This window comes from Adiantum capillus-veneris, chromosome 1, assembly GCF_014529385.1.
Source record: "Adiantum capillus-veneris isolate H3 chromosome 1, ASM1452938v2, whole genome shotgun sequence".
NCBI classification, from domain to species: domain Eukaryota; kingdom Viridiplantae; phylum Streptophyta; class Polypodiopsida; order Polypodiales; family Pteridaceae; genus Adiantum; species Adiantum capillus-veneris.
This window is the reverse complement of record NC_140931.1, coordinates 40680525-40692653: the sequence shown is the minus strand read 5'-3', so window position 1 is coordinate 40692653 and position 12129 is coordinate 40680525.

The following is a 12129-nucleotide window of genomic DNA, read 5'->3' as shown; positions in this document are numbered from 1 at the left end:
CAGTGAAGAACAACCAATACTTTGTGGAGAAGTTTTTGCAATGCCTTAATACTTACTGCCTAGAAAGTGGCTAAATCATGAAAAATTGGCTATAGAGTGTCCAAAGGTACCTGACCTAACGTTATTGTACAAGCTAGTTGTAAACTTATTGAAGAAGGTCAAATCTTTAGGTTTCTTGGCATCCCAATGGGGTTCAATGTCTCTTTCAACCATAGACGGAACTGGGTGTTGGAAAGATTCAAGAAGACATTAATTTCCTGGAAAAATTATCAACATAATATTACTGCTAGAGTTTTTGTGCTAAATCATTAGTTGCTGTCTACTTTGGTCTTTTTCCTATCTTGCTGGTCTCCTTCTTAGTACTAGATCAACAAGGATTTCAAGCTTGCAAGAAGGTTCCTCTGGGGGGTTCAGAGGTGATTAGAAGAATTCCAAATGTCTCATGGCAAGTCTGCTACGGTACTAAAGAATAAGGAGGACTGGGATCCTTAATCTGTAGCACCTCTCCAATAAGCTTGCTAGTAAATGGATCATAAGGGCAACATCTTCTACTAAATTTGGGCCAACTTGCTCAAAAGGAAGATCCATTTGTTTCACCTCAAATGTTATAGAGCATGGACTGGGCTATCTCTTTAAGAAATTTCAACTTTTAATGCTGATTTCCCCCCTAGAGGGACTGACCTCGTATTCAGGTCTTGGAAAGCATGGAACATTTAAAAGCAAAGGTGGACCCCGCCCACAATAAATCTAGGAATTCTCAGCTCAAATTTTGCTTCAAGGCTCCATTTGGTTTGGAAGGTTTGGAATCATTGAAGGTTGGGGTATATTCGGGAGGGCACAAAAATGCCTTAAAGCAGGTATCACATGCTAGAAAGATGTATATAAGGATGATAAATTTCTCTTTGTTGAAGAACTCTTCCTCAGTTTCAAATCACCTAGGGGTGTGCAAATTTAATCGTAACAAGATGCCTTACGTTTCAAGATGGCTACAGAGGCGTGCTAAGGGCCATACATTCTCTCTCCCACATTTAATATCACATTGATATTTTAAACCTTTTGAATGGTGCCAAGTCTTGTTAAAAATCTTAATCTCAATTGAGGTTTGTCTTGGTCTACCAAACAGTGGAGCTATAGGTTCAAATGTATTTAGGCTTACCCACTTATCATAAAGCATATCTGGCTTATGTGGCTCATCCTTCACCAAGGGGTCTGGACAAGTGCAAATGTGAAGAAGTTGGGAATAACTACTGTTTTTGTCCAAGATGCAAGTGCCATGAAGAATCTTTGAGTCACGTTTTTGTGGACTGTGAATTTTGATAAATTTTTTAAAGCGGAGATTCGAAAAGTTTTTTGTGTTGATGGTCAAAGCTTAACTGGAGATCCTTATTGATGGGGGAATGCAGTTTTAGTGATGTACCCCTCTGGACCTGCCTCGGAGGTGTATACCTATGGCATATTGACTGGAAATAAATAATGCCCTTTTTGAGAGATCTTCCTCCTTTGTTGCTTTACCATTGTTCTCATCAGTTCGATTGGATCCAAGAAGGAAATATATTATTCTATTTTGAAGTTGTAGTAATGGAAGTAAAGGACCTTCAAAGAACTCTTAGATGGAAAATATGGAGGGTTGTCATTCTCTCATTTTATGATCCTAGGAGAATGTATCTGATCCTGAGATATTTTTCCTTTTTTTTTTTCCTTTTGATGTATACTTTAGTAGATATCTCTTTTAGCGAGGACTTCCCCTTTCCTACCTGAGGGGGCTTTTGTAACTTTTTCCTCCTTTTAATCCATTCAACTGAAAAAAAAATAAAAATAAATTCATGGCACATGGCTTCCAAAGTTTTTAATAAGAGGGCTCCCCCATACACCCTTTTAAAGGGTTGATTTGTTGAAGGACCTTTTTGCTACTAAAAAAAAGAGGAGAGCCTGCACACTGAATTAATAAAGTGGAAATTTATGATGTGAGGACTGTTTGTAGCCTATTCAAATGGAGATCGCTTGGTGAAAGCACCCTCTAGTGAAAAAGTTGCACGATTAGTCAAGTTTCACTGCACATTTTACCAGTTGTGCGAATTTTTTGCAGCTGCTTGTCAAAGCTATGGGACTCTGATGCTGCATTTTAATGGGGGATCCCTCTCACTTCCATCAAGGCATTGGGCTCCGAGACTCACGACTAAGGTTCATTTTCATGCATGTTTTATTGAAGGACCCTTTTGCTACTCTAAAAAGAGGAGATCTTGCACACTGAATTGATAACTCATTGATAATCTGGCATTTACGATATGAGGACATAAGATTCAAATGAAAATCTTATGTCGAACTCTTGTGATAGGCACATTATTTGTAAGTGACCCTTTCAAGGTCCAAGCCCCATCGTTCCCTCCAACAGAGGAAGGGTTCATATCATGGTGGAATGCTTTGTGTACAAGGGGTTGGTATCGCTGCAAGGAAGGCAGGTCCGGAAAGAGTTCTCCTTTTATTTGACCATGACACTGCTCACCACGATCGGAGTTCACACCTATATGGGCCTTGTCAGCTGGCAGTTTGAATGTTGCCTTAACCTAGGGATATTATATAGCCCCGTGGGAGGCTAAGCATGTGGTCATGTGTGTACTAATATCCAAAAATATATAAATGGTGCAGCCACGTTGTAGCAGTGTGTCTACCAAAAAAAGAAAAATAAATGGCGAATGTGTGACCATGTAAGAGACAAAAGTATTGGATAACTATACATTGCATCATAGCTGCATAACCACTACTTCACAATATCCCTACCCTAAAATAAATTTGGAGAATGACGGGATCAATGGAGGATAGGAAGGCATTGATGGCGTATGCATGTCTTTTTTTTTTTGGGGGGGGGGGGGGGGGGGGGGGGGGGGGGGGGGGGGGGGGGGGGGGGGGGGGGGGGGGATGGGGATAGCTAAATTAGCTCTATAACTTTATCTTAATGCATTGTTTTCTTATTATAACCTAAAGAGACCCTCTCTCTCTCTCTCTCTCTCTCTCTCTCTCTCTCTCTTTGTGTTTCGCTTGTAGAAACCTGCCACAAATATACACTAACTCCATAGGTTATGCTTCTTGATACTACCAAGGTTCTCTGTTACGTATTTGTTCTTTTGTTTCACTAGATGCCAACCTGCACTTATATTTACACTAGCACATAAGGTAGAGAGAGATGTGAAACTTGTACTTCTATGGTTTAATTACATTTGGTGAAGACTTCTATGCTTGGATATTTTTATTGCAACATGGAAAAAAATGGAAGAAGCTTCCTCCTCAAAGGTTAATGCTTTTTTCTGCAGTAATTTCTAAATACTATTTCTTTGTTTGAAGGGCTTTTGCAAAATTGAATATCAGTCTTTGAGAAACGTTGTGAGGGGTTTATTGTCATTCCTACTAAATGAAGGAGGGGCCATGGTGGTTGGAGGAGGGGCAAAAAATGGTGGGAGGGGAAGAGGGGAGTGGGAGAAGAGGAGGACCTTGAGCAATGGGCACCACTCCCATTATCCCCTCCTCCTACCACCACCACCACCACCCATTCCCACCCTTGCTCCCTCTAGTGGACTAGCCAAGGTCCTCCTCTCTCTCTCTCTCTCTCTCTCTCTCTCTCTCTCTCCCCCCCCCCCCCCCCCCCCCCCCCCCCCCCCCCCCCCCCCCTCCTCTGGATAGAGAAAAGACAAAACTATTCTTGCAAGCTGTAGGGTTGGTTGGAGGTTCAAGAGAAGCTTGAAATACTCTTAGAAGGACAAGACTACAGAGAAAGGATTGAAGATAGAATGGAAATAAGTCAAAGATACAATCTCACTACTTGCCAAGAGACAATGTCGGCGAGACAAATTGATGGTGTCTAATGGTATTTCCCTCTCTATCACATCGAAAAGCGTGTCAAAGCCAATAAATCCAAAGACCTTGTGTTTCTCAAGGATGGAAAGATTCATCTCACAGAAAGAGGGATGATTTTGGGGACCAACTTTGGAAAGGTGGAATGTAGAATTTCGTTGAAGACATGGTTACAAGCCAGGCTATTGCCAGGGTTGAGGCAGCTTATGGGATGAAGATTGAAAATGTGTCAAGTAAGAATCTAAGCAATGATGAGCAGGTATATGATGAGTTATGGCCATATGCTTTGGAGTCTGCTGTAAAATACTGCATAAAGCTAGAGATTGTATTCGTGAAACAACAGGGTAAAATGATCTACTGGATGCTTTGTCAATTCATGCATATATTGCAAAATGTCAAAATTATGAAGCTGTTGTAGAAGAAAAGCGTAAACGTAAAAATGGAGATGAAGGAACCTCAAAGAGGGCTACCAGAGGGGAGGAAATAGAGCTACTAATCCTCCAAGGGAAGCTTCATCACAACAAGTTCTACCATCAAAAATACCCATGGAGGATACATGCCCGAGAGGAGCAGACAAAGAGCAAAGCAAAGGGTGTGTGTAAACCATGAAAGAAACCATGATAGCCTGCTTGAGAATCTCTTCCAAAGACAGGTGGGGAATTTAAAGAGCAAAGGAAAATGAAGGCAAGTACCATTGTAAAGCAAGAGTGCAATTTTACAAAGGATAACAAGCTCTTGCTTGATCTAGCTATGCATGAAAATTTTTCCACATGTTTTCACAAGTTGATAGGGAATGGATCAGTATGCTTCACAAAACTTGAAGGAATAAAGAGAAGTGCTCAAAAATATGTACATGATACACAAGCAAGATTTAAGAATATTAGGTTGCTATAGGATAGCAAATACATTATAGATGTCTTTGAACAGCTTTTGTTTGTAGATACAATGGGTGATCTTAAATTCATAGTGGTCTCTAGTGACCAAGAGAAACTACATGTTATTGAAGTTTGTACTTTAGATATGTATAAGTGATCAAGGATTTTACAGAAAACTATCAAGCCCAAGCCCCTGAAGTGTGAGTGGACACAAAGTACAAGATTGTGGCATTGAATGTTAAACCAGTGGCCTTACCTCTATGTTCGGATTGCAAGGAAAAGATAGAGTAGGCTTCTTTGCAGTCAAACCTTAGGGATCCAAAGAAAATTGGCCACAAGTTTACACAGGCATCTTTGAAAGAGCTTCAAATTGGATGTGGTGAGTTTTTAGAACCTATTGAGAAGAAGTGCTTTGAAGAGATGGCTTCTAGACATGGTAAGGCTTTTTCATTTAAGCCAAGTGAAATAGGATGTGTACACCCAATCATTGTTTCACCTATGGTAATTTTCACTATACCTCATGCTCCTTGGAACTTGCGACCAATTCCAGTTCCTAAAGCTCACCTGTTGCCAAAGTTGATTGATCTGTTTAGGGTAAGGTGCTCCACAAAGTTAACAAATATCCCTGCAAGGAGGGGCAAGCCCTACAAGAAGGGGCTGGAGAGAGAACAAACACTTCCTCACACAAGGAAAGCTTGGTACAAAGAAATCATTTATGACACTTGTCAAGCTCCTCTTCATGTTGCCCTCATGGTGTGCCTAAACCCTATTGGTTGGCCTTCCAAAGGGTCCAATGATAAATTATTTGATTTAATTAATTAGTTTGCATTTATCAAGTCCTCTCTCTCAAAGGGGAAAGGGGGACATTTGTCCCTAGACTACCCTTGTTGCTTGATATGCCTCTTGCATGTGATTGGCTAAGCCTGGAGGGTCCAATGATCTTCAAGCATGAGCTACAAGGGGGGGTTGGCCAAAGAAAGCTAGGGGGTTGCTTGAGGGGTATACTCTCCCACACACATTCACACACACTCTCATTGTGTGAAGTGCAAAGTGCAAGAGCTCCATCTCCTTCTCCAAGCTAGTAGAGAAGTTGAGAGCCTACACCATCACTCTTGGCTATCAAATACAAATCCAACCGAGAGCCATTCTTCAATCCTTAATCTTTCCATCTTCTACATCTTCATCACTATGATATTATGTATGCTAGCAAGAAGAGTGATGATAAGTTAGGAACTACTTCTTTCTCCTATGGAATGTCTCTTCTTTCTCTTTTCTACCCTCATTCCCTGCTATCTCTCTTGACCTTCAAAGGTGTTTGAGGCCTTGCGACTGAGGCTTGGGATAGTTAATTCTTTTTGCAACGTTTATGTTATGATCATGATGTATGAAGCTTCCCATCTTCATTGCATCACCTGGGTAATAAGGAACACAAAAATTGTATTGTACCAAGTCTCTCTTGATGGGAGAATCTATAATACAAATGCCCATTGGAGGTGGGACCGGCTCCACATAAAGCCGGTCCTCAAGTATGGTCATGTTCTCTAAACTCTCTCTCTTGCAAAAGTATTGTTCATGCCAAGTTAACTAAGTACTATGTTTATGATGCTACTGTAAATTATGTTCACTCTCTATGCTCACAAAGTAATCTCACAAAAGTGCTTTATCTAATTTCCTAATTTCACTACTCTCAAAGTTCATAGGCCATTTCCATTACATTGGTATCAGAGCATTTGGTTTCTCTTTTCTTGCTTAAGAAGAGAGGTCCTTAAGTAGCCTATTCATGGTTGATTTTGTTAATTATATTAGGGTAAGTGGGACAAGGATCTATTATCGGTTTTGTTGAGCCCACTATGTGGAATATGGTGCACACCTTGGGAGCTTTGTTCTTAATAATGGAGTCTTTTTAGACTTGCCTATATAATGGCTGACACCGCTTTCAAGGGACATCAAGCCTCCGTTAATTTGTTGATTGGGAAGTTGAGGCTTCAAGTTCAAAGCTATGTCGACAAAGAAGACTTTTTCATCTCTCCTCTCCAACATCAGGATGCCATCCTAGGGGCACCATGGTTCAACCGCATGGCTACCAACATGAAGTTCCCTGAAAGGAAAATCTACTTCACCTATAGGGGAAAGAACATATATATAGATGCTAGTGAGTCTGGTCGTACTATACCACTTGTAAATCCTCCTTTTGATAAATGAATGAAGAGCTCAGTTTTTGCGTACATGATTTTTGTCAAAGAGTCCCTAAAAGATCCTAATGTTTTATCTAATGTAAATGGTAGGAATTAAGAAGAGTTAGACTTGTCTAATTTTCTAAAAGGATTCCACGATGTGTTCATCGATGATAGCCCTATGGACTTACCTCCAAAACGAGGGGATGATGACCATCAAATTGAGCTCCTGCCAGGAAACTCACCACCTAACAAGCCTCCTTATCGAGTTTCCCAAGCTCAACAAGAGGACATCATGAGGCTAGTACAAGAAATGGTTGACAAAGGGAAGGCGAGGCCTAGCTCCTCTCCCTTTTGTTCTCCAGTCCTTTTAATGCAAAAGAAAGATGGTACATACCGCATGTGTGTGGACTATCAAGCACTAAACCATATCACTTTATCAAAAACAGATTCCAAGATGTGTTCATCGATGAAATCCCTATGGAATTACCTCCAAAACAAGGGGATGATGACCATCGAATTGAGCTCCTACCAGGAAGCCTCCTTATCAAGTTTCCCAAGCTCAACAAGATGAGATCATGAGGCTAGTACAAGAAATGGTTGAATAAGGGAAGGCGAGGCCTAGATCCCCTCCCTTTTGTTCTCCAGTCCTTTTAGTGCAAAAGAAAGATGGTACATACAACATGTGTGTAGACTATCGAGCACTAAACTATATCACTATATCAAAAACAGATTTCCCGTGCCTCGGGTAGAGATCTGTTTGATAAGCTACAAGGCTCAACCTACTTCAGTAGGATCGACCTTAAAAGTGGCTATCATCAAACGCGTTTCGTACAACGTTTGGTCTTTATGAATATCTAGTCATGCCTTTTGGCTTGACTAATGCGCCAGCCACGTTCAATCAATTAATGGAGAAAATTTTTAGACCCTATCGCAAATTCACTGGAGTGTTGTTTGATGATATAAATATCTACTCCAAGTCATTAGAAGAACACAAGCAACATCTCCATGTGATTTTTCAAGCACTAAGGGAGAACAAGCTTTTTCTCAATCAAAAGAAAAGCAAATTTTTCATTCAAGAAACTACATCTTTCATGTTGAACGCTCCTTCAGATTCGGGGTTCTTCTCTACTTAAAAAATTCAGCCAAATAATGTATTATTTGTGGTTGCAAAGGTCTTTTGGTGGTCCCCTTTGAGTGGAATTCTCTCTTGCCTTCAAGTGTAAGCTCCTTCATGTGTATGAAAACATGACCTAGAGTTTTGAAAAGATTGGCAATCATCTAGATGGAGGTATTATTGAAATTTGAAAGTGGGGTTGAGGTTTGAAAATGAAAACTAGTGAATAAAATATTTGGTAGGGTGGAATAATATATATACATGAAAAATATATTAGAAAATACTAAACTATATAATGTAATTTAGAATATATATATTTAATATTTAAGGTCAAAAGAGATATCAACAAAGAAAGCTTACTTATTTATGCTACATCGTGATTGATTAGCATAAGTCTTATTTATTTAATAAAGGCTAAAACTTTTGTGAAAAAGGGAAGAAAAATCAAAAGTAACTTATATAATAGGAAATATTTTGGTAAAAGGGCAAAGATATATGGGGGGGTTCCCATGCATGGAAAAGCTTGCCTCATTAGCCCTCCCCCGAAGGCTAGAGGAATTCAAGTATTGCTTCAACCTCCATCCATTGACACGTGTTTTGTGGAGCCTACCATCTGCATCCATCAATCGGTAACTGCCATTGGCGTAGCGCTTTCTAATGACAAATGGCCCCTCCCATCTGGGTGAAAACTTTTTATCCTTCCTAGTGTCAAATCTGTTATCATACCGTAGGACCAACATACCTTTCTTGAGACCTTTTGCCCTAAGTCCCTTGTTGAAGGTAAGTCGAAGTTGCTCTGACTGTGCTGCATAATAGTTGATAGCATCTTCTCTGTCTAGTTGAAGCCTCTCTAGATCAAGAATGTGGTTGTGGAGATGAGCATTAGGACGTTCCACCTGCCCAGCTAGCACCAGCTAGCACCCGGAGACTAGCCAATTGTACTTCAATGGGTAAAATGGCTTCCTTACCAAACACCAAGTGATATGGTGTGAGCCCAAGGGATGTGCGAAATGAAGTGCGATAAGCCCAAACTCCAGCCATAAGATGCTTGTGCCAATCACTTTTGTGATTGTTTACATGTTTGGTGATGATCTTGCAGATCATACCATTTACCTTTTCCACCAAACCATTGCATTGTGGCTAGTAGGGAGTTGAGTGTCGTCGTGAGATACCTAACTTCTCCATTAGCTCTCCTACAAGGTCTCCTCTAAAACCTGGTCCCCTGTCAAAAATTATTTCAAGAGGAGTGCCAAAATGGCAACAAATGTTTTCAAATACGAACTTAGCCACTTCCTTAGCTGTAATCCGGGTGGTGGCAACTGCTTCATCCCACCTGGTCATGTAGTCCACACCCATGATGATATAAAATTTACCTGATTGGCTCCTTGGCAAAGGCCCAATAACATCAACTCCCCATTTCTCGAATGGTCCATATGAGATTATAGGAGTCTGTGGCTCATATGTGAGCCTCCTATCCCCTGCCTTTTGACATTCCTTGCGTGTTTTACACCAATGATGCACATCCCTATGTAGACTAGGCCATACAAACCCGGCTTGTAGAATCTTTCTACTAGTGATGTCAAGTGCAAAGTGTCCTCCTCAAACACCATCATGGCAACTTGAAATGATTTTAGTGATATCTCTAGAGAGAGGTACCCGCTTAAGAATTTGATCCTTACCCTTGCAGTAGAGGTCGTCATTGATAAGGCGGTATTTTGTTGCCTTGCGCACAAGCCACTGCTTTTGGCCCTTAGGGGAAAGATATATAGGGGGGTTCCCATGCATGGAAAAGCTTGCCTCATTAGCCCTCCCCCGAAGGCTAGAGGTATTCATGCCTCTAGCGTTGTACTTGATTCTTCTTCAATTGAGGTGGAGGAGTCTCCTTCCTCGGGGATTTCCATCATAGGTGTTTGATCAAATCTCAAAAAGTATTGCTTCAACCTCCATCCATTGACACGTGTTTTGTGGAGCCTACCATCTGCATCCATCAATCGGTAACTGCCATTGGTGTAGCGCTTTCTAATGACAAATGGCCCCTCCCATCTGGGTGAAAACTTTTTATCCTTCCTAGTGTCAAATCTGTTATCATACCGTAGGACCAACATACCTTTCTTGAGACCTTTTGCCCTAAGTCCCTTGTTGAAGGTAAGTCGAAGTTGCTCTGACTGTGCTGCATAATAGTTGATAGCATCTTCTCTGTCTAGTTGAAGCCTCTCTAGATCAAGAATGTGGTTGTGGAGATGAGCATTAGGACGTTCCACCTGCCCAGCTAGCACCAGCTAGCACCCGGAGACTAGCCAATTGTACTTCAATGGGTAAAATGGCTTCCTTACCAAACACCAAGTGATATGGTGTGAGCCCAAGGGATGTGCGAAATGAAGTGCGATAAGCCCAAACTCCAGCCATAAGATGCTTGTGCCAATCACTTTTGTGATTGTTTACATGTTTGGTGATGATCTTGCAGATCATACCATTTACCTTTTCCACCAAACCATTGCATTGTGGCTAGTAGGGAGTTGAGTGTCGTCGTGAGATACCTAACTTCTCCATTAGCTCTCCTACAAGGTCTCCTCTAAAACCTGGTCCCCTGTCAAAAATTATTTCAAGAGGAGTGCCAAAACGGCAACAAATGTTTTCAAATACGAACTTAGCCACTTCCTTAGCTGTAATCCGGGTGGTGGCAACTGCTTCAGCCCACCTGGTCATGTAGTCCACACCCATGATGATATAAAATTTACCTGATTGGCTCCTTGGCAAAGGCCCAATAGCATCAACTCCCCATTTCTCGAATGGTCCATATGAGATTATAGGAGTCTGTGGCTCATATGTGAGCCTCCTATCCCCTGCCTTTTGACATTCCTTGCGTGTTTTACACCAATGATGCACATCCCTATGTAGACTAGGCCATACAAACCCGGCTTGTAGAATCTTTCTACTAGTGATGTCAAGTGCAAAGTGTCCTCCGCAAACACTATCATGGCAACTTGAAATGATTTGAGTGATCTCTCTAGAGAGAGGTACCCGCCTAAGAATTTGATCCTTACCCTTGCAGTAGAGGTCGTCATTGATAAGGTGATATTTTGTTGCCTTGCACACAAGCCACTGCTTTTGGCCCTTAGTAAGATCCTTAGGACACTCTCCTGTGTCCAAGAAACTCATGATGTCAGGCATAGCATCGCTACCTTGGAAGAGAGGCAGCTTCAACTTGATAGCACCCACCACTGAAACATCTTGCAACTTCTCTCTAGCTAGAGCATCTGCTTCTTGATTTTCTGCTCGAGGGACATGATGTAATTGTACAACTTGAAATTTCCCTAAAAGTTCCTTGACTTTGCGCAAATGGCCTAGCAAGCTATGATTTTTACAAGCCCAAGTTCCTTGTATTTGTTTTATTAAAAGCATGGCATATTCAAAGAATAGGGAAGATGAGGACAACTATGTGAGCTAAATAAGATCAAACATGGCAGGTTTTTGGTCCAAAACTACGTGGAAAAGCTAAAAGAATTGACCAGACAATTGCAAGAACCTTCGTAAGAAAAATGAATGCGAGCTTGGTTCTTGAATGGTTTTAGAATCAAAAAGTTAAATGAATAAGAGGTTTGGGAACCTTCAAAGAAGCTCAATGATCTGTTGTAAAGGGCACTAAAATTGGAGCAGTAAGCTAAGAAGAAAAAGTGACATAAGAAGAGACACTTCAGTGACAGTGAGTTATCAATTGTGGAGTCGAAATCTAGCAGTACTTCCAGCTCATCTGAGAGTGACTTAGATAAAAAGAAGGAAAAGCCAAGAAAAAGGTATCATGGACTATAGAGCTGGAAGAGGTTTCAAAGCAAATCATTGAGATAGCCAAGACAAGGACCTACGGCAAGAAGATGGAGATCTGGTTTTCAAAGTGCAGATCAAGAGACCATAGGTTTGATGAATGGTCACAATGTACCTACTATAAGTCCCATGGACATGACTGGAATAATTGTGGTGTTAGAATTCATCATTTCAAAAAGGAAAAAGATTTATCAATGATCACACTAACAAATCTAGAATCAGTAAAAGCAAATGAGGCAAGAGGATCCAAAGACAATGAGAAGATCGTGTAGTGGTAATGACAGAATGAGGTACT